Raw genomic sequence first — 19458 nt, 5'->3', positions numbered from 1 at the left:
TCTTTGTGGGAAAGCTTCTAGTTTCCCACCACTGAGTATGATGTTAGCTGTAGGGTTTTTTGCAGATGTTCTTTATCAAGTTGAGAAAGTTCCCCTTTATTCCTAATTTGGTGAGTTTTTATCATGAATGGATGTTCGATTTCATCAGTGCTTTTTCTGCATCTCTTTTTTTTTTTTTTTTTTTTTTTCCACACCGAATCCGTTTATGTCAAGTACACAGTAGCCCTGCAGACGCCATTCCACGCTGCCTTCAACTAAATCTGCGCGTCTGATGGCAGACGCGACAGCTTGGGACTTATGTCGAACTCACAGCGAAGGCACAGCGCGCGCGATACACTCGGGGAGGGCTGGGCTGCGGAACGTATGGGAGCAGAGGGGCACTCATTACGCAGCAGAGTCCGCGTATGCCGGTCAGCCACCGCCCCCCTAACACGCCATTCCAGCCTTGGTGTTACGTATTGAGGCCTGTCTTGGCAAAACACCTGGAAAATTGCCCCGCCTAGCAGCCGGACAGTCAGGTTACTTATTGTCGCTCGCGGTTAAAAGGGCCGCCCGCGGGGGGCCAGGCGGCCCCAGTTATGCGCAAGCACATGCTCTAGCGTTTTTCTGCATCTCTTGACGTGATCATGTGATTTTTCTTTTTTAGCCTATTGATGTGGCAGATTACATTAATCGATTTTCAAATGTTGAAACAGTTTTGCATACCTGAGCTATATCCCACTTGCTCATAATGTATAATTCTTTTTATACATAGTAAGATTAAATTTGCTTATATTTTGTTGAGGATTCTTGTATCTGTGTTTATAGGAGATATTGGTCTATAGTTTTCTTCTAACATTTGTGTCTGCTGTTGATATTAGGATAATACTGGCCTTATAGAATGAGTTAAGAAGGATTTCCTCTGCCTCTGTCTTCTGAAAGAGTTTGTAGAGAATTTGTATAATTTCTTCCTTAAATGTTTGCTAGAATTTTCCAGTAAGGCCAGCTGCAGTGGCTTACTCCTGTAATCCCAGCACTTTGGGAGGCTGAGGTTGGACAATCACCTGAGGTCAGTAGTTCAAGACCAGCCTGGCCAACATGGTAAAACCCCGTCTCAACTAAAAATACAAAAATTAGCCAGGAGTGGTGGCAGGTGCCTGTAGTCCCAGCTATTCAGGAGGCTGAGGCAGGAGGATCACTTGAACCTGGAAGGCAGGAGGATCACTTGAACCTGGAAGGCAGCGAGCCAAGATTGTGCCACTGCATTCCAGTCTGAGCAACAGAACAAGACTCTGTCTCAAAAAAAAAAAAAAAAAAAATTCCAGTAAACCTATCTGAGCCTGATACTTTCTGTTTTTACGATTTGTTTTTTAAGATAGATAGAGGATTAGAGGATTCTGGTCAAAGGTTTGATTGTGTGTGTGTGTGTGTGTGTGTGTGTGTGTGTGTGTGTGTGTGATTTTGAAAGCAGCATATGTTCATTGTTAAATAAACAAACCATGTAGAAATATACCAAGTAAAGAAGTGAAAGTTGGCTGGGCACAGTGGCTCACACCTGTAATGCCAGCACTCTAGGGGGCCGAGGCAGGGGGATCACTTGAAACCAGGAGTTGGTGGCCAGGCTGGGTAACATGGCAAGACCCAGTCTCTATTAAAAAACAAAAAAAGTAAAAGTTTCTCAACACACACTTTCCCCAGACAGACTCCACAGGAGTGATCACTGTTAAGGATTTGCTAAGGAATTTTTTTCAAACATTTCCTGTGCCTGGTTTGAAGATAGATAGATAGATAGATCCATAGAGAGAGAGAGAGAGAGAGAGAGAGAGAGAGAGAAAGAGAGATTTTTTTCCTTGTCTGACAATGGAAGATATTTTGAACATATTGCATATATATATATGTATATGCATATACATATATATATTTATACATAAAATATATATATATATATTTTTTGAGATGGAGTCTCACTCTGTCACCCAGGCTGGAGTGCAGTGGCACAATCTCCGCTCACTGCAAGCTCCGCCTCCCAGGTTCACACCATTCTCCTGCCTCAGCCTCAGCCTCCCGAGTAGCTGGGACTACAGGTTACTGCCACCACGCCAGGCTAATTTTTTGTATTTTTTAATAGAGACAGGTTTTCACCGTGTTAGCCAGGATGGTCTCGATCTCCTGACCTCGTGATCCACCCGCCTTGGCCTCCCAAAGTGCTGGGATTACAGGCATGAGCCACTGCGCCCGGCCGTTATTTTGAATATTTTTAAAAGCCTTGATAAGTTACTTTCCAAAAGAACAAGTCAGGATTTTTTTTTTTTTTTTTTTTTTTTTTTTTTTTGAGACAGAGTTTTGCTCTTACTGCCCAGGCTGAAGTGCAATGGTGTGATCTCGGCTCACTGAAACCTCCGACTCCTGGGTTCAAGCGATTCTCCTGCCTCAGCCTCCCAAGTAGCTCGGATTACAGGCATGCACTACCACACCCAGCTAATTTTGTATTTTTAATAGAGACAGGGTTTCTCCATGTTGGTCAAATTGGTCTTGAACTCCTGACCTCAGGTAATCCGCCTGCCTCCCAAAGTGCTGGGATTAAAGGCGTGAGCCACCCTGCCCAGCCAGGATCATATTTAGTAGGAGTGAGATTTAAATTTTTTTCACTTTTTTCCTAAGTATAGAAATGCAACATGTCATTGTAGAAAATAAATAACATTTTTAAAGAAAGGATTTTAAATCACCCCTAACCACCTATATAGAGATGACCAATAGTAATATTTAGAGTATTTCTCTCTGGGTGTAAAAACAGGGGCACAAGTCATAGCTTTCATGAAAGAAGCACAAGACGCCAGATCAGTAGATAGAACACATCAGCACACTTCCCCCAACACCTGCCTACCCATGTTTTGTTTTTTAATGTGGTAGGAATCCTCTTTTCAACTCAGGTAGTTTTGAGGGGTTTGTTGTTGTTGTTATTGTTGAGATTGAGTTTTGCTCTTGTCACCCAGGCTGGAGTGCAGTGGCACACTCTCAGCTCACTGCAACCTCCACCTCCTGGGTTGAAGCGATTCTCCTCCCTCAGCCTCCCAAGTAGCTGGGGTTACAGGGATGCACCACCACGCCTGGCTAATTTTTTTTTTTTTTTTTTTTTTTTGAGATGGAGTCTCGCTCTGTTGCCCAGGCTGGAGTGCAGTGGCCCATCTCAGCTCACTGCAAGCTCCGCCTCCCGGGTTCACGCCATCCTCCTGCCTCAGCCTCCCGAGTAGCTGGGACTACAGGTGCCCGCCACCGTGCCTGGCTAATTTTTTGTATTTTTGATAGAGACGGGGTTTCACTGTGTTAGCCAGGATGGTCTTGATCTCCTGACCTCGTGATCCACCCGTCTCGACCTTCCAAAGTGCTGGGATTACAGGCATGAGCCACTGCGCCCGGTCAAAAAAAAATCTTAATGGTTAAAGTTTTTTTCTTTTTTTGAGACAGGGTCTCACTTTGTCACCCAGGCTAGGGTGCAGTGGCAGAATCTCGGCTTGCTGCAACCTCTGCCTCCTGAGTTCAAGTGATCCCCCCACCTCAGCTTCCCAAGTAGCTGGGACTACAGGCTGGTGCCACCATGCCCAGCTAATCTTTGTACTTTTAGTAAAGATGGGGTTTCACAATGTTGGCCAAGCTGGGAGGTTAGAGTTTTTGAAAATAATTGGGCTGTTTCAAAAACCTTCAGCTCTCCATCACTGAAGACGTTCAAACAAGGGCTTCATGGATGATTCGGGAGGCTGGTAAAGGACTGTGGTTCCAAATTAGTGTCCACCAGATAATGCACTGAATTTTTCATATAAGAAAATGCATTCCATTTAAAGTACAGTTGGCTGGGCACGGTGGTTCGCGCCTGTAATCCTAACACTTTGGGAGGCCGAGGTGGGTGGATCACCTGAGGTCAGGAGTTTGAGACCAGCCTGGCCAACCTGGTGAAACCCCGTCTTTACTAAAAATACAAAAATTAGCTGGGCGTCGTGGCAGGTGCCTGTAATCCCAGCTACTTCGGAGGCTGAGGCAGGAGAATTGCCTGAACCTGGGGGGTGGAGATTGTAGCGAGACGAGATAGCACCATTGCACTCTAGCCTGGGCAACAGAGACAGACTCTGTCTCAAAAAAGAAAAAAATAAAGTACAGTTATTTGTTCTGAGACTTCCTCAAGGGTTTGGTGTTCAGGCATTCTTTATTTTATGAAATGCAGTATATATAGACTATGGGTTTTTTCTCTCATAACCTTACTTGGCAACAATCTTACTTTTTGGTCTCAAAATTTTGGGGGAAATTTTATTGGTCTTTGAAATGTAAATTTCTGGGAAGTATGGTTGTGGGGAAAATGAATATTTTGGTTGGGTTGAATTAGGTGCCTCTGAGACCCCTTTCTGACCCTGAGATTCTCTCAGGGCTGCAGGCTGGATTCCTTATGCCAATGAGTCATTCAACAAACGCAAGCTTTTGGATAGGAGAGTGGGTAAAAGATGTAGGCGGATCAGCACAGCTCTGCTGCTACAACTGTTGTACAGTTCTTTGCATATACACTCCTGGCAGTGAGTCAGTCTGGTTTAGGGACTGCTGCCCTATGACCCTGAACAAACAGCAGCCTCAAGCATCCTTCCATTCAAATTAGCAAGTGTACGCTGATGGGAAAGCTCTTTGCTGTGTGCTGTGGGCCAGGAGGCATTACTGAGGTGAGTCTGGGGGTATCTAGCCCCCAGGAGCTTATAGTATGATATCCTTCATATATCAAAGACAGTTTTGTTATCACAACTTATCAGAGCCTCAATTTCTTCATATATAAAATGGGAATAAGAATAATGCATCTAAAAGCCACAGAGATGCATCTCTCCCTCCCTCCCTTACTTCTACCTGAGCTGGAGAGAACCAGACTCTGAGAGGTAGACAATGTAATCAAAACAGGATGGATGAGTTGGGCGCAGTGGCGCATGCCTGTAGTCCCGGCTACTAGAGAGGCTTAAGCTCAGGAGTTTGAGTCCAGCATGGGTGAGTGACTGAGACCGTTTTTATTTTTAGAGATGGGGGTCTCCCTTTGTCACCCAGACTGGCTCAATCACGGCTTATGGTAGGCTTGACCTCCTCAGCTCAAGCAATCCTCCCGCCTCAAGTCCCCAAGTATCTGAGACTACAGGTGTGTGCCACCACACCTGGCTAATTTTTGAAGTTTTTATGGAGATGGTGGTCTCGCTGTGTTGCACAGGCTTGCAACACACTCCTGGGCTCAAGCCGTCCTCCTATCTCAAGCCCCAGAGTATCTGGAATAACAGGTGTGTGCTATCACACCCAGCTAATTTTTTTTTTTTTTTTTTTGACAGAGTCTCGCTCTGTCGCCCAGGCTGGAGTGCAGTGGCAAGATCTCAGCTCGCTGCAACCTCCACCTCCCAGGTTCAAGCGATTCTCCTGCCTCAGCCTCCTGAGTAGCTGGGACTACAGGCGTGTGCCACCATGCCCAGCTAATTTTTGTATTTTTAGTGGAGACATGGTTTCACCATGTTGGCTAGGCTGGTCTTTAACTCCTGACCTCAAGTGATCCACCCACCTCAGCCTCCCAAAGTGCTGGGATTACAGGCGTGAGCCACAGCGCCCGGCCAGACCCAGCTAATTTAAATTTTTTTTTATAGAGACAGAGTCTTGGTATGTTGCCCAGGCTTGGTCTTGAACTTTTGGGCTCAAGTAATCCTCCTGCCTCAGCCCTCTGAGGATCTGGGAGGACTGCTTCAGCCTGAGAGTTTGAGGCTGCAGTGAGCCGTGATCAGGCCACCACACTCCAGCCTCAGTGATAGAGCAAAACCCTGTCTCAAAAAAAACAAAGACAAAAACAGAATGGCTTCCAATCAAGACTTGGTTGTCACTAGCCCACAAAATTCACATATCTAGGAAGAAAGGTTCATTAGCCCTGGATACTTAGGAAAAAAAAAAAAAAGTCAAGCAAGCAAGAAGTCAGTGAGTGGAGAGGTAGCCTGGCGTGGCCTGGAAATTTTCACTACTCCCAGTGAGTCCCTGGAACCCTTTGGCTACCTCCCTTAATTCTCCATCACCCATCAAGTAAGTCCCCTTGGGATTCCCCACTAAGTACCCCTGGGGAAGATCCTACAGTAAGAGAATGTGCCAGCCGAGGCCCCCAGCACCTCTGTTTACCACCATCTGTTTAGACTTGGCCGTGGGGGGTGTGCCGCTGTCTTAGGGCGCTGGTTACCATGAGTCCAGCCTGGGAGTAGGGGCCACTCTGGATGTATTGCCGGCCTATATTTTGGAGCCTGTGAGGCTAAGGAGGTGGGCCTGGGAATGAGATACCCTTGCTTGGGTCACACCACCCATGTGGCCTCAGAGCCAACCTCCATAGGCAACACCCATCTCCACGGTTTCACCTCTCCCTTGCTTGAGTTTCTCCCACTCGAAGCTCACAGTGTTCTTGTGAAGATGAATCAGTTAGTGGAAGAGAAAGTGCTTTCTAAAATAGTTAAGCATTATATACATGTAAATTATGACAATCATGTATGTATAAACTCTTTGAAAAGTATAATGTACCATATGAATTATCCTAATTCTGTTGGAAGCCAAGAACTGTGGGGGCCAGGCAGGGTGGCTCACGCTTGTAATCCCAGCACTTTGGGAGGCTGAGGCAGGTGGATCACGAGGTCAGGAGTTCGAGACGAGCCTGGCCAACACAGTGAAACCCTGTCTCTACTAAAAAATACAAAAATTAGCTGGGCGTGGTGGCAGGCGCCTGTAATCCCAGCTACTCGGGAAGCTGAGGCAGGAGAATCGCTTGAGCCTGGGAGGTGGAGGTTGCAGTGAGCCAAGATGGCGCCATTGTACTCCAGCCTGGGCAACAGGACTAGACTCTGTCTCAAAAAAAAAAAAAAAAAAAGAACTGTGGGGAATTGACAGTTAGGCTTAAGAGAAATACCAGATTTGCCACCCGCCCCCATCCCCCTTTTGGGGTTAAATTGATAATAGTGTCAGAGTTTACCCAGAGGAAGAACTAAGATGGGAACTGAACGGTGCTGTGGGTTCAACAGGTGGCTGCCTCTCTGTGACCTGGCTAAGTTGGGCTGTTGTTGAGTAATAGTGTGGGCACTTGGGACCCTCCATCAGGAGCCCTCTTCAGACAGCTGTGGGTTTCCAGTCAAGTTCAAAGGCAGAATGCACCATCACGAGGCTCACTGTACACTGAGTGAGCCCTAGCAACCCCCAGCTACTCCTATTAGAGGGGAGGGAGCTGGCACCTGGTTACCCAGTTCTTAGTGATGATGATGATACCCCCTGCCAGAAAGCCCACCTGAGATGGATGCATGCTGATGTTATACATCTGGTGTAGCACAGGTGTTCCTTTTCAAGATGGTGCACTCTAAGTGACTTGGATGTGTGTTTATATTTAGAAATCACTCGTGGAGTTGGAAGTGGGATGTGGGTGCACGAATGATAGTATCACATGAGTTGTGCTAGGCACTGTTCTTGTTTTGTTTTGTTTTGTTTTTTCGAGACAGAGTCTTGCTCTGTTACCCAGGCTAGAGTGCAATGGCACAGTCTCAGCTCACTGCAACCTCCACCTCCTAGGTTCAAGCGATTCCCCTGCCTCAGCCTCCCGAGTAGCTGGGACTACAGGTGCACACCACCACACCCAGCTAATTTTGGAATTTTTAGTAGAGATGGGTTTTTGCCTTGTTGGCCAGGATGGTCTCGAAGTCTTGACCTCAGGTGATCCACCCACCTCAGCCTCCCAAAGTGTTGGGATTACAGGCGTGAGCCACTGCGCCCGCCCACTAGGCACTGTTCTAAGGGTTTTACATGTGTTATCCCTTTTAATTCTCATCCAGGAGAAAACCCTGTGTGGTATATCCTGTTTATACATGAGAAGACTGAGCAACAGAAAGCCTAATTAACTGTCCATGATTGTACAGCTATTAGAAAGTGACAGAACCAGGATTTAAACCAGGCAGAAAATCTGACAGTGAAATCAGGGCTTTTTATTATTATTGTCATTTTTCCAATGCACAACTAAGGCAGAGCAAGACTTGTCAAGGTCGTGCAGCTGGTACGTGGTGGATCTGGGAATCAAACCCAGGTCAGTCCAACTCCAGGATTTACAGTGATAACCACTACTACATTCTACATCCATGGTTGCTTTTAATATTCAATCATAATATGGAATGTTATAGTACAGTAGTCTATATAACATAGTACAATTTTCTATTATAGAACAATATTCTATTATAAGGTTATAATTATTTAATGAATCCTCTGGTTGGATATTTTGGTTGTTTCCATTTTTAAACTATTATAAAATGCTAAGATTTTAAAAAAGAGAAATGGCAGGAATGTTGTTTGGTTTATCAGTTTGTTTATTTTAAAGGATTTAGGGCAGATGAGCTGAACTTTAAGAAGCTGGAAGAATTGGAGGCTTTGGATTGACTGCTTAAGTGGAGAATGAAATTCTAATTAGGAATTGTGCCAGTGTTAGAGAGAAGGGAAGAACAGACTGTGTTTTACCCCAGGGATTTGTCATTGCCTGCTGAGATAGAAAATTTGGGGATGCATTTCAGAAATAACTGTAATTCCCCCTTTGGATATTTTAGTTTTCTCTACCATTTTCCAGCCCAACATCTCATTGACATTACCCAGACACACATGGGTGGGGTTGGGTAGAGAGGAAAACTGTTCTCTTCCCCAGCTTAGCCATGTGCATTCATCTGGAATTACACCATCTGGCCATCCCATGTCCCTTGCCCCTTCTGCCCCTCTCCAACTCAGTCATATATATATATATTTTAAATTTTTAAATATATATATATATAAATTTTTTGTAGAGATGGGGTTTCACTCTGTTGCCCAGGCTGGTCTTGAACTTCTGAGATCAAGCGATCCTCCCATCTCAGCCTTCCAAAGGGCTAGGATTACAGCCATGAGCCACTGCACCTCAGTCTCCCTTTGACGTTACCCCCTCAAATTCTACATTCAGACCCAAAACAAACAAGGAGGCGTGAGGCTATCAAACGTAGTAATGCTGAGTCCTCAGCACAGTACTGTGCACTTTCCAGGTGCCATCTCTGTCACAACAGCTTTAGGTGATGGGAACCTTTATGCAACCACCATTTTATAAAGGAGGAAAAGGAGGCTTTAAGAGGTGAAGCCTGGTTATGTGTCCAAGGTCACATAACCAGGGCTTGATGGAGCTGGGATTCAGAGCCAAGGCTATCTAAACTCCATGGCCACATCGTGTTTACCACCACATATTCTTTGCAGCCTTCATGATGTAGTATAAGCAGAGGACGTTGTAGCTCTAGGGGAAAATCTTCAGAAAAATCAGCAAGAACACATTCAGTTAGCTGAATTATGTGTATACAGAATGGGCTCACTTACAGAATGTTAGAACCGCAAAGGATTCTGGAAGTATCTCTTTTCTTTTCTTTTTTTTTTTTTTTTTTTTTTGAGATGGAGTCTCGCTCTGTCGCCCAGGCTGGAGTGCAGTGGCACGATCTTGGCTCACTGCAAGCTCCGCCTCCCGGGTTCACACCATTCTCCTACCTCAGCCTCCCGCGTAGCTGGGACTACACGCGCCCGCCACCACGCCTGCCTAATTTTTTTGTATTTTTTTAGTAGAGACGGGGTTTCACCTTGTTAGCCAGGATGGTCTCGATCTCCTGACCTCGTGATCCGCCCGTCTCAGCCTCCCAAAGTGCTGGGATTACAGGCGTGAGCCACTGCGCCCGGCCGGAAGTATCTCTTTTCTACCTTATTTTAAAATTGGGGCAAATGAGACTAAGGAGATACGACAAGTAAATGCAATGTGTGATTACACCAAAAATAAAAAGGAAGGCTGGGTGCTGTGGCTCACACCTGTAATCCCAGCACTTTGGAAGGCCGAGGCGGGTGGATCATGAGGTCAAGAGATGGAGACCATCGTGGCCAATATGGTGAAATCCCGTCTCTCCTAGAAATACAAAAATTAGCTGGGCGTGGTGGCGCGCCTGTAGTTGCAGCTACTCGAGAGGCTGAGGCAGGAGAATTGCTTGAACCTGGGAGGCGGAGGTTGCAGTGAGCCGAGATCATGCCACTGAACTCCAGCCTGGCGACAGAACAGAGGCTCCATCTCAAAAAAAAAAGAACCTGGATTCTGACACCAGGCAGACCTGGATTCATATCCAGGTAAGGTACTCTACCTCTCTCAGCCTCTGTTTCCTTATCCACAAAATGGGGATTATAAATACATAATTATCATCTTGGAGCCAGGCTCAGTGGCAGGTACCTGTAGTCCCAGCTACTCGAGAGGCTGAGACAGGAGGATGGGAGGATCACTTGAGCCCAGGAGTTCAAGTCCAGTCTAGGCAACGTAGTTACACCCTGTCTCTAAAAGCAAAACAAAATTGAAAACTAAATACTTATCATCTAGAGCCACTGTGAGAATGAAATGAAATAATGCTACTAAAGAAACTGGAGGCTGGGCGCGATGGCTCATGCCTGTAATCCCAACACTTTGGGAGGCTGAGGCTGGTGGATCACCTGAGGTCAGGAGTTAGAGACCAGCCTGGCCAACATGGTGAAACCCCGTCTTTACTAAAAATACAAAAATTAGCTGGGCATGGTGGTGCACACCTGTAATCCCAGCTACTCGGGAGGCTGTGGCAGGAGAATCGTTTGAACCTGTGAGGTGGTGGTTGCAGTAAGCCAAGATCGCGCCACTGCACTCCAGCCTTGGCGACAGAGCAGGACTCTGTCTCAAGGGGGGGAAAAAAAGAAACTGGAGCAAGTTTGTGGAAAAAAGAGAATTTTGGGGTTGAGTTGGCGGAAAAAAAAAGAGAACACAAAACTGGTAACCAAATAGATGATTTCAAAAGAAAACCAAAAGGCCAAGTATTTCTCAATTTCATCTGATTCATTATTTCTCACAGGCACTGTCAGTTGGGCACCCATTCGACTTTCCCCACGTGGAAGTGCAGGGGTGTAGTGTGTGGGGACATCTCTATGACTTGTTTTTGGTGAAGAGGGAAGGATGGGTTAGATTTACTTCCATAATACAGGCTTGCTTTTTACTTCCTGTTTTGAAAGGGATGGGAGATTGAGAGGAAGTGAGGTTGTTAATATAAACTTGAAATCCAGATTCTTTCTAAAGGACATTCACTCTGCTATGTGACCTCAAATGAACCTCGCACTGTCACAATTGTCTTCTTACCACAGGCTTATTAAGATGGCCACAAAATGGGCACTTTGCAGTCAGCATCTTATTTAATTCTCAAGACAAGCCTGCAAGATAGATATTACCATCCCATTTTGTTTTTTATTTTTATTTTATTTATTTATTTATTTTTTTAAATTTTGAGACGGAGTCTCGCTCTGTCACCAGGCTGGAGTGCAGTGGCATGATCTTGGCTCACTCCAACCTCCGCCTCCTGGGTTCAAGCGATTCTCCTGCCTCAGCCTCCCAAGTAGCTGGGACTACAGGCACGTGCCACCACGCCCAGCTAAATTTTGTATTTTTTGTAGAGATGGGGTTTCACCATGTTGGCCAAGATGGTCTCAATCTCTTGACCTCGTGATCCGCCCACCTTGGTCTCCCAAAGTGCTGGGATTACAGTCGTGAGCCACCACACCTGGCCTATTTTATTTTATTTTTCTTAGAGACGAGGTCTTGCTATGTTGCTTAGGCTGGACTTGAACTCCTGAGCTTAAGCAGTTCCACCTAAGCCTCCCAAGTAGCTGGGACTACAGGCATTCACCACCATGCCCAGCTCACCATTCCATTTTAGAGCAAACAACTGAAGTTCAGGGAGATTAAGTAACTTTTCTCAGGCCACACAGCACACAAGAAGCAAGTGGTAGATCTATGATTTAAGCCCAGATGTGACACCAAAGTTCATATGCTTTCAAGTATACCCAGGGTAGATTCTGTTTTGCTTTTTTTGTTTGTTTGTTTGTTTGTTTGTTTTTGAGACGGAGTCTCGCTTGGTTACCAGGCCAGGAGTGCAGTGGTGCCATCTCGGCTCACTGCAACCTCCGCCTCCCGGGTTCACGCCATTCTCCTGCCTCAGTCTCCCTAGTAACTAGGACTACAGGTGCGTGCCACCACGCCCAGCTAATTTTTGTATTTTTAATAGAGATGGGGTTTCACCATGTTGGCCAGGATGGTCTTGATCTCTTGTTTTTTTGTTTTGTTTTGTTTTGTTTTGTTTTGAGACAGAGTCTCACTCTGTCACCCAGGCTGGAGTGCAGTGGCACAATCTTGGCTCAATGCAACCTCTATCTCCCAGGTTCAAGCCATTCTCCCACCTCAGCCTCTCGAGTAGCTGGGATTACAGGCGTGCGCCACTATGCCCAGCTAATTTTTGTATTTTTAGTAGAGATGGGGTTTCACCATGTAGGTTGGCCAGGATGGTCTCGATCTCTTGACCTCGTGATCCACCCGTCTGGGCCTCCCAAAGTGCTGGGATTACAGGCGTGAGCCATTGTGCCTGGCCCGGTCTTGATCTCTTGACCTCGTGATCCACTCACCTCAGCCTCCCAAAGTTCTGGGATTACAGGCGTGAAGATTCTAGTTTTATGGGGTCTAAAGCTTATGTAATCTGGGGAGCCCTCTTTAAACAACAATACAGAGGCCGGGCATGGTGGCTCACACCTGTAATCCTAGCACTTTGAGGGGCCGAGGCAGGTGGATCACTTTAGGTCAGGAGTTCGAGACCAGCCTGGCCAACAGGGCAAAACCCCGTTTCTACTAAAAATACAAAAATTAGCTGGGCACACGCTTGTAATCCCAGCTACTCAGGAGGCTGAGGCAGGAGAATCGCTTGAACCCAGGAGGTGGAGGTTGCAGTGAGCAGAGATCGCTCCACTGCACTCCAGCCTGGGTGACAGAGTGAGACTCCATGTCAAAAGAAACAAACAAACGCAAACCAATACAGAAACATTACAAAATCACAGATATAAAAGATACAAAAGTGAATGTTTAGATTTTGAAATGAAATCACAACGTATTAGAAAAAAGAGCTGAAACATCAAGATCACAAACATCTTAAAATCCAGAAAAGTAACATACTATTTGTGTTAACCCTTTGACACTCCTTTATAATACCTTTTTTTCCTATGTCTTTGTTGTTGTTGTTTGTTTTTTAGAGATGGAGTCTTGCTTTGTCACCTAGGCTGGAGTACCATGGTGTAATCATAGCTTGGACTTTTGGGCTCAAGCAATCCTCCTGCCTTAGCCTCCCAAGTAACTGGGATTACAGGCCCGATTTTCCTAGGTTTTTTGGCTGCATCCTTCTTGGCTGCATCTTCATATCATAATAATTTTGTAATATTTTCCATAGACTAAAAAAACCCAGTATTCCTCTAGCATGATTGATTATAAATTTTTTATATTATTAATAGTCCAGAAAAGCTTATTTCAGCTTCAGAAGTCATTATTGGTAATGTCATAAAGATATTAGGATTAGTGTCAAATTTGGGACATCAAAGTTTCTTCCATATATGAGCTGTGAGATTTTAGGGCATTTTTTTCCAGTGCACAGTGATTCATTGAATTGATGACACTTTATACTCCATTTGCTGTCAGCTAAATGTTATCTTCATTGATATCAGCATTTTGTGTCAAATCAGCAAGAAATTCTGCTCTTTCCCAGTACGGCTTCTCCTCTTCTACCACTTTAGTTGGAATGAAGATGGTTTACATTCAGAAAAGACTAATAATTAAACTCCCTTCTCATAAATGTCTGACCTTTTAAAGGGAATTTATTACAAAATCCTGGGTGCAAAAACATTTGAAGCATTTAGAATGATTTGGCCTACTCAAGAGAAGGCTGGAGAAGGCAAATAAATAACCACCTTGAAGGATGTGGACATTAGTGGGGGTTAGAACCACCAGGGTGTGTCTGAGACTTTGATTCTGGGGACTGGGGAAAGAATAATGCAGCTGCATAGTTAACAGGTTCTGCAAGTCACTTTGACTCACTAAAATTGATACAATGGATAAGAAAGTCTGTGAGTGAGAACAGCTAAAAATTGCCTCACTGTGGACTCCAAGTATGATCTTCACTACTCAAGGTGTGTCCCAGCACCTGCTGTGGGAGACGGATAGAAATGCAGATTCCCTGGGCTCTACCCGGAAGCATTGAATTAGCATCTGCATTTACCAAAGTTCCAAATGATTCATGTGCAGGTTATTGTCTAAGAAGCCTGGACTAGAGAGTTGAGAAGGAACTTGCTGATGTGTCCTGGCCCACCTCATTTTATAGATGAAGAAACCGAGGCTCAGTCACTTGCCCAGTGACGTAAGTGACAGAGCTAGGAATCAAATCCAGGGATATTTGATTCCAAAGCTTTCAGAGGGAATCAGTAAGTGCTTGTTGAATTACTTATTAATTTTTCATTCAAGCATTCACTAATATTATTATTTATTCATTGAAGAGACTTAGGGTAGGATGAAAATGTGGCTGTCTAGCCTTGGTGACTCTGCTGCCCTGGGAATAGGAAGGTGACACTTACTCCTCCGCCTTCCCCCTTTCAAAATGCCGTTCTCTATGACTCAGCAAAGGAACCATGGGTCTGAAACCAGAGATGAGGCAAAGAAAACCTCAAAAATGTTTTGTTTTGTTTTTTTCCTAGAGGAATTTCCTTTCAGGTCATTCATTCCTCTGCTAGGGAATCCAGGAAGCCTTCGACCTATGGTTAGCTGGCACTTAAAACAAGGCCTGACACAAAGCATGCTATATAACTATTGTTATATTATTATTAATTATGGAGCGGTTATTAATACCTAGAGACTTGGGTCAACTTGTGTTAAACTTCTCTTTCCATTTGTTCTAGTCTCACCCCAGAATTTGTGTGAATTCTCAATTATTCATGTTGTAGAGGGCTTAAGAGGTCAACTGCAAATGAGTGAATAAATTAATAAATCAAAAAGCTTAGGTTCCCCTCTGAAATGAGATTATCGTAATGGATGAAGAGGCATGACTCAGTAGATGGTTGATTTGGGAATAACCACATCCAGTCTAGAAGGGGGCTGACCCTCAGAATTTCCAGCTATGGGATAGACAGACCTGCCTGACTAAGAGACAGTTTACTGATAGACTGTGGTAAATTCTGTATGGAGATATACAGACAACAGAAGGAGAACATAATTCCTGGTTGGGTGGGGAGGGGAGGGTGTGCTTGTGGTTCTCAGCCCTGGATGTGTTTCGGAATCACCTGGAGATAAACATATAGAACCTGGGCTCCATGCCTAAGATTCTGATTTTCAGCTCTGGGAGTACAACAGGGCCATCAGAATTCTTTTTTTGAGACAGGGTTTCACTGTCACCCAGGCTTAGAGTGTAGTGGTGGCAATTATGGCTCATTGCAGCCTCGACATCCTGGGCTCCAGGGATCTTCCCACCTCGGCCTATAGCTGGGACTACAGGCATGCACCACCATATCCGGCTGATTTTTTAGTTTTTGTGGAGCTCGGATATCTCTGTGTTGCCCAGAAGGTGGCCATCAGAATTAACAAGCTTACCAGGTGATCAGGACCTGAAGCCAAGCACTAAACATAATAATAACAGCACATACTATAAACTGGACATCTTAGGTATTTTCTCTTATTCTCATAACCATCCCTAAATGCAATTTATATTATCCCCATTTTACAGGCAGGAACACTGAGGTTTAAGTAATTTGGCCAAGGTCACACAGCACAGCCCATATTTTAATTAAGCTCTCAGTCTAAAGGCCTAAGTTATTTTGCCATATCCCATACAGCAGGAGGTCAGCCTGGAAGAATCTTCCCAGAAATTGAAATTAAGATAATTAACTCAGATGTAAACTGTAAAATCTGTACATAATGGGTCAGACAAAGATATGCAAGTGGATTTAAAGAGACACAAAGGCTCTGAGCTAGTGAAAGTTCGACCTTAACCCTATGGCCTCGATTAACATATCAAAAGGAAGAATGTGTCCTTTGGAGTGGCAGGGTGCTTGGGCCAGTTAGTCTGATACTTTGTGAGCTGAGGGAGGGTTCCTGGCCCTGGCAGCATTGTGATCTGGTATTAACTCTTTCCCGTGGCTTCTGGTTTCTCCTGACCTTCCTGGCTGTTCTGTTTCCTTCCGTTTCTCCACCTACCCCTTAAATGTGGATGTTCCTTGCATTCCACTCTCCCCGTATTCCCAGGATGACTGCATCCACTTCGGGGCTCAGCTGCCTGTGCTAAGGACTTCCAGAGGCGTGCACTCCTGAGGTCCTGACTCAAGGCATCAAGGCAATCGAGGGGAGTGAGAGAGGTGTTCTCAGACAGGACTGGAGTTCACATCCTAGCTGGGCGCCTTGCTGGCTATGGGTCTTAGAAGTTACCTATTATTGCTGGGCATGGTGGCTCACGCTTGTAATCCCAGCACTTTGGGAGGCCGAGGCAGGCGGATCACAAGGTCAGGAGTTCGAGACCAGCCTGACCAACATGGTGAAACCCCGTCTCTGCTAAAAATACAAAAATGAGCTGGGCGTGATGGTGAGTGCTTGTAATCCCAGCTACTCGGGAGGCTGAGACAGGAGAATTGCTTGAACCCAGAAGGCGGAAGTTGCAGTGAACTGAGATTGTGCCACTGCACGCCAGCCTGGGCAACAAAGAGTGAAACTCTGTCAAACAAACAAACAAAAGCAACAAGTGAAATAGAGAACATTTTCCCCAAATCTGTTCCTCCACTTGGATTCCTATCAGAGGAAATAGAAACACCTTCCATGAAATTGCCAGAACCAGAAATCCTAGAGTCATCCTGGACTATCCCTCCACTACCAACAAAGGGGGCACTGAGTTCCAGTGATTTCTGTCTCCTGCATTTCTTTTATTGTCACAAGCTGCCCTTGGAACTTCTCACTAGGTTCTTGCAAGAACCTCTTAACTGCTCTCTACTTACTGGTTCCCAGACCTTAATTGCTTAGCACTCATGGTGTGGTTCAGATGAAACCCTGTAACAGCCCTCTGCTCCCTTTAGGGGACAAGTCCAGGTCTCTTACAGACTCCTGCCACCCTGCTGTCATGCAGCCGACCTGCTGGTTCTGCCGGCAGTGCTGAACCACATAGTTAGTTCTCACTCAGGATGCAGCTCAAGCAGCAGTAAGCAGCATCGCTGTCTTCCCTGGAAGAAGACTGTGTGCATGTGCATGCACACACATACACACTCACACACACATTCACACACACACACTCACATTCACACACACTCACACACATTCACACACACTCACACACTCACACACACACACTCACACACACACTCACACACACACATTCACACTCACACACATTCACACACATTCACACTCACACACACATTCACACACAGACTCACACACATTCACATACACACAGACTCACACACATTCACACACTCACACACATTCACACATACACACACACATTCACACATACACACACACTCACACACATTCACACACACAGACTCACACACATTCACACATACACACTCACACACACACACGAGCAAGTGCTCCTCTCCTGAAGCTTCTGTCTTTCCAACAAGACTGGGAAACCCTTAACCCCCCAATACCTCTTGGGCATCTCTGGGTGCCTGGTATGTGGCATGCTCTCAGTAGGAGGCTCTTCTAATAAGGTTTCACATTTACGGAGCTTTACTGTGGGTCAAGCTCAGTTCAAAACATCTTCACAACCCTGTGGGGTGGGTATACTTTATTCATCCATTCTACTAATATTTATTGATTACTTCCCTCTGGCTAGGCCCTGGTCCAGGCACTGGGGATGTGGCAGGGTAAAGATGATGGACAGTGCTAGAGGTGGCGGGAAGAGTTCCTGTTTTATCTCAGAAGATCAGGAAAGGTGAAAATGGAGCAGAGACTTGAGGGAAGTGAGGAAAGGAGCTATGTGGAGATCTAGGGGAAGAGTGGTCCAGGCAGAGGGAACAGCCAGCTCAAAGGGGACTATTTGATGGTTTCTTCCTCCATTTGATGGAGTCCAGGTAAGTTATCCAGAGTCACAGACTAAGTGGCAGAGCTAGGTTTCAAACCCAGGTTCTGTAACTCTTGACTCATACCTCTTGAACCATGCCTCTTTACCATGTTTTGTGGGACACAGTAGCTGCCTTAGCTGAGGGAAAGGCTGGTTCCATGTTCACTACCCCACCCCCCGCCGATTGGAGTTTGGCCTCCTGTGTCAAGGACAGCATGGCTGATTGCCTGCCTTGGTATCCAGCTTCACTTGTTGCCTCTGCTTTTCTGCTTTGTGTATTCATTTCTGTAGTCTGTATTAGAGACAGCGAGATTGTGTGTACTCTTCAGGCAGCCTCAATAAAGCATGCTTTTCCTTATGTAAAGCTGAGACCCAGACCCTGAAATAGTGTGACTTGGCCAAGGCAAATTCCCCTTTACTAGTCAGCAATTAGGGTAGCCTCTGTGGACAACCTGTGTGTCTCACATCACACCTTCCTTCAAGCTCCTTCAAGAGCTTCCTTCAAGCCACCTCTGGGGCTCTTTGCAGAGGTGATATTTGAGTTGGCCTTGAAGGACATGGAGCGTTTCAAGAGGTGGAGATTGGGGAAGGATTTTAGGCAGAAAGAAGTGTGTGAGCTGAGCAAAAGCATCAATGCTGGGCCACTCAGGGACCTGGAGAGTAGACGCCTGTGTGTTGGGGAAGCAAAGATAAGGCTGGACGGAGAATTTAGGTCATGTCATGGCAGCCTTTAAAAAAATTATTTTTGGCCAGGCATGGTGGCTCATGCCTGTAATCCCAGCACTTTGGGAGGCCGAGGTGGACAGATCACCAGGTCAAGAGATCGAGACCATCCTGGCCAACATGGTGAAACCCCGTCTCTACTAAAAATACAAAAATTAGCTGGGCATATGGTGGCACGCGCCTGTAGTCCCAGCTACTTGGGAGGCTGAGACAGGAGAATCGCTTGAACCCAGGAGGCGGACGTTGTGGTGAGCCAAGATTGCGCCATGGCGCTCCAGCCTGGGCAACAGAGTGAGACTCCGTCTCAAAAAAAAAAAAATATTTTTTTAAGACAGGGTCTCACTCTTGTCACGCAGGCTGGTGGGCAGTGGCGTGATCACAGCTCACTGCAACCTCAGCCTTCCAGGTTCAAGCAATCTTCCCGCCTAAGCCTCCTCAGTAAGTAGGACTACAGGTGCACACCACATTTAGGTAATTTTTAATTTTTTTGTAGAGACGGGTTCTTGCTAGGTTGCCCAGTCTGATCTCAAACTCCTGGCCTCAAGCGATCCTCCTGTCTTGGCCTTGCAAAGTGCTGGGATTACAGGTGTAAGCCACTGTGCCTAGTCTGGTTTTAAGCTTTTGAGGAGCAAAAGAAGCACATGTGCATTCCTGAAGTCTTTGAAAGACTACTTGGGCAGCCAGGCGCAGTGGCTCATGCCTGTAATCCCAATATTTTGCGAGGCTGAGGCGGGTGGATCACCTGAGGTCAGGAGTTCAAGACCAGCCTGGTCAACATGGTGAA

The 19458-nt window shown here is 45.7% G+C and overlaps 1 non-coding gene across 1 annotated transcript; it reads right to left on the bottom strand.

The window, feature by feature from the left end:
- Nucleotides 1–524: 524 nt before the first annotated feature.
- LOC112134065 (small nucleolar RNA SNORA76) lies at nucleotides 525–610 on the bottom strand. The gene has a single exon (XR_002915648.1). It is a non-coding gene; the product is annotated as a small nucleolar RNA SNORA76 (small nucleolar RNA).
- Nucleotides 611–19458: the final 18848 nt, after the last annotated feature.

The sequence above is a fragment of the Pongo abelii genome, chromosome 5 (genome assembly GCF_028885655.2).
Source record: "Pongo abelii isolate AG06213 chromosome 5, NHGRI_mPonAbe1-v2.0_pri, whole genome shotgun sequence".
Classification (NCBI taxonomy): domain Eukaryota; kingdom Metazoa; phylum Chordata; class Mammalia; order Primates; family Hominidae; genus Pongo; species Pongo abelii.
Note: the sequence above shows the minus strand (reverse complement) of the source record. Positions and strands in the feature narration are given on the sequence as shown.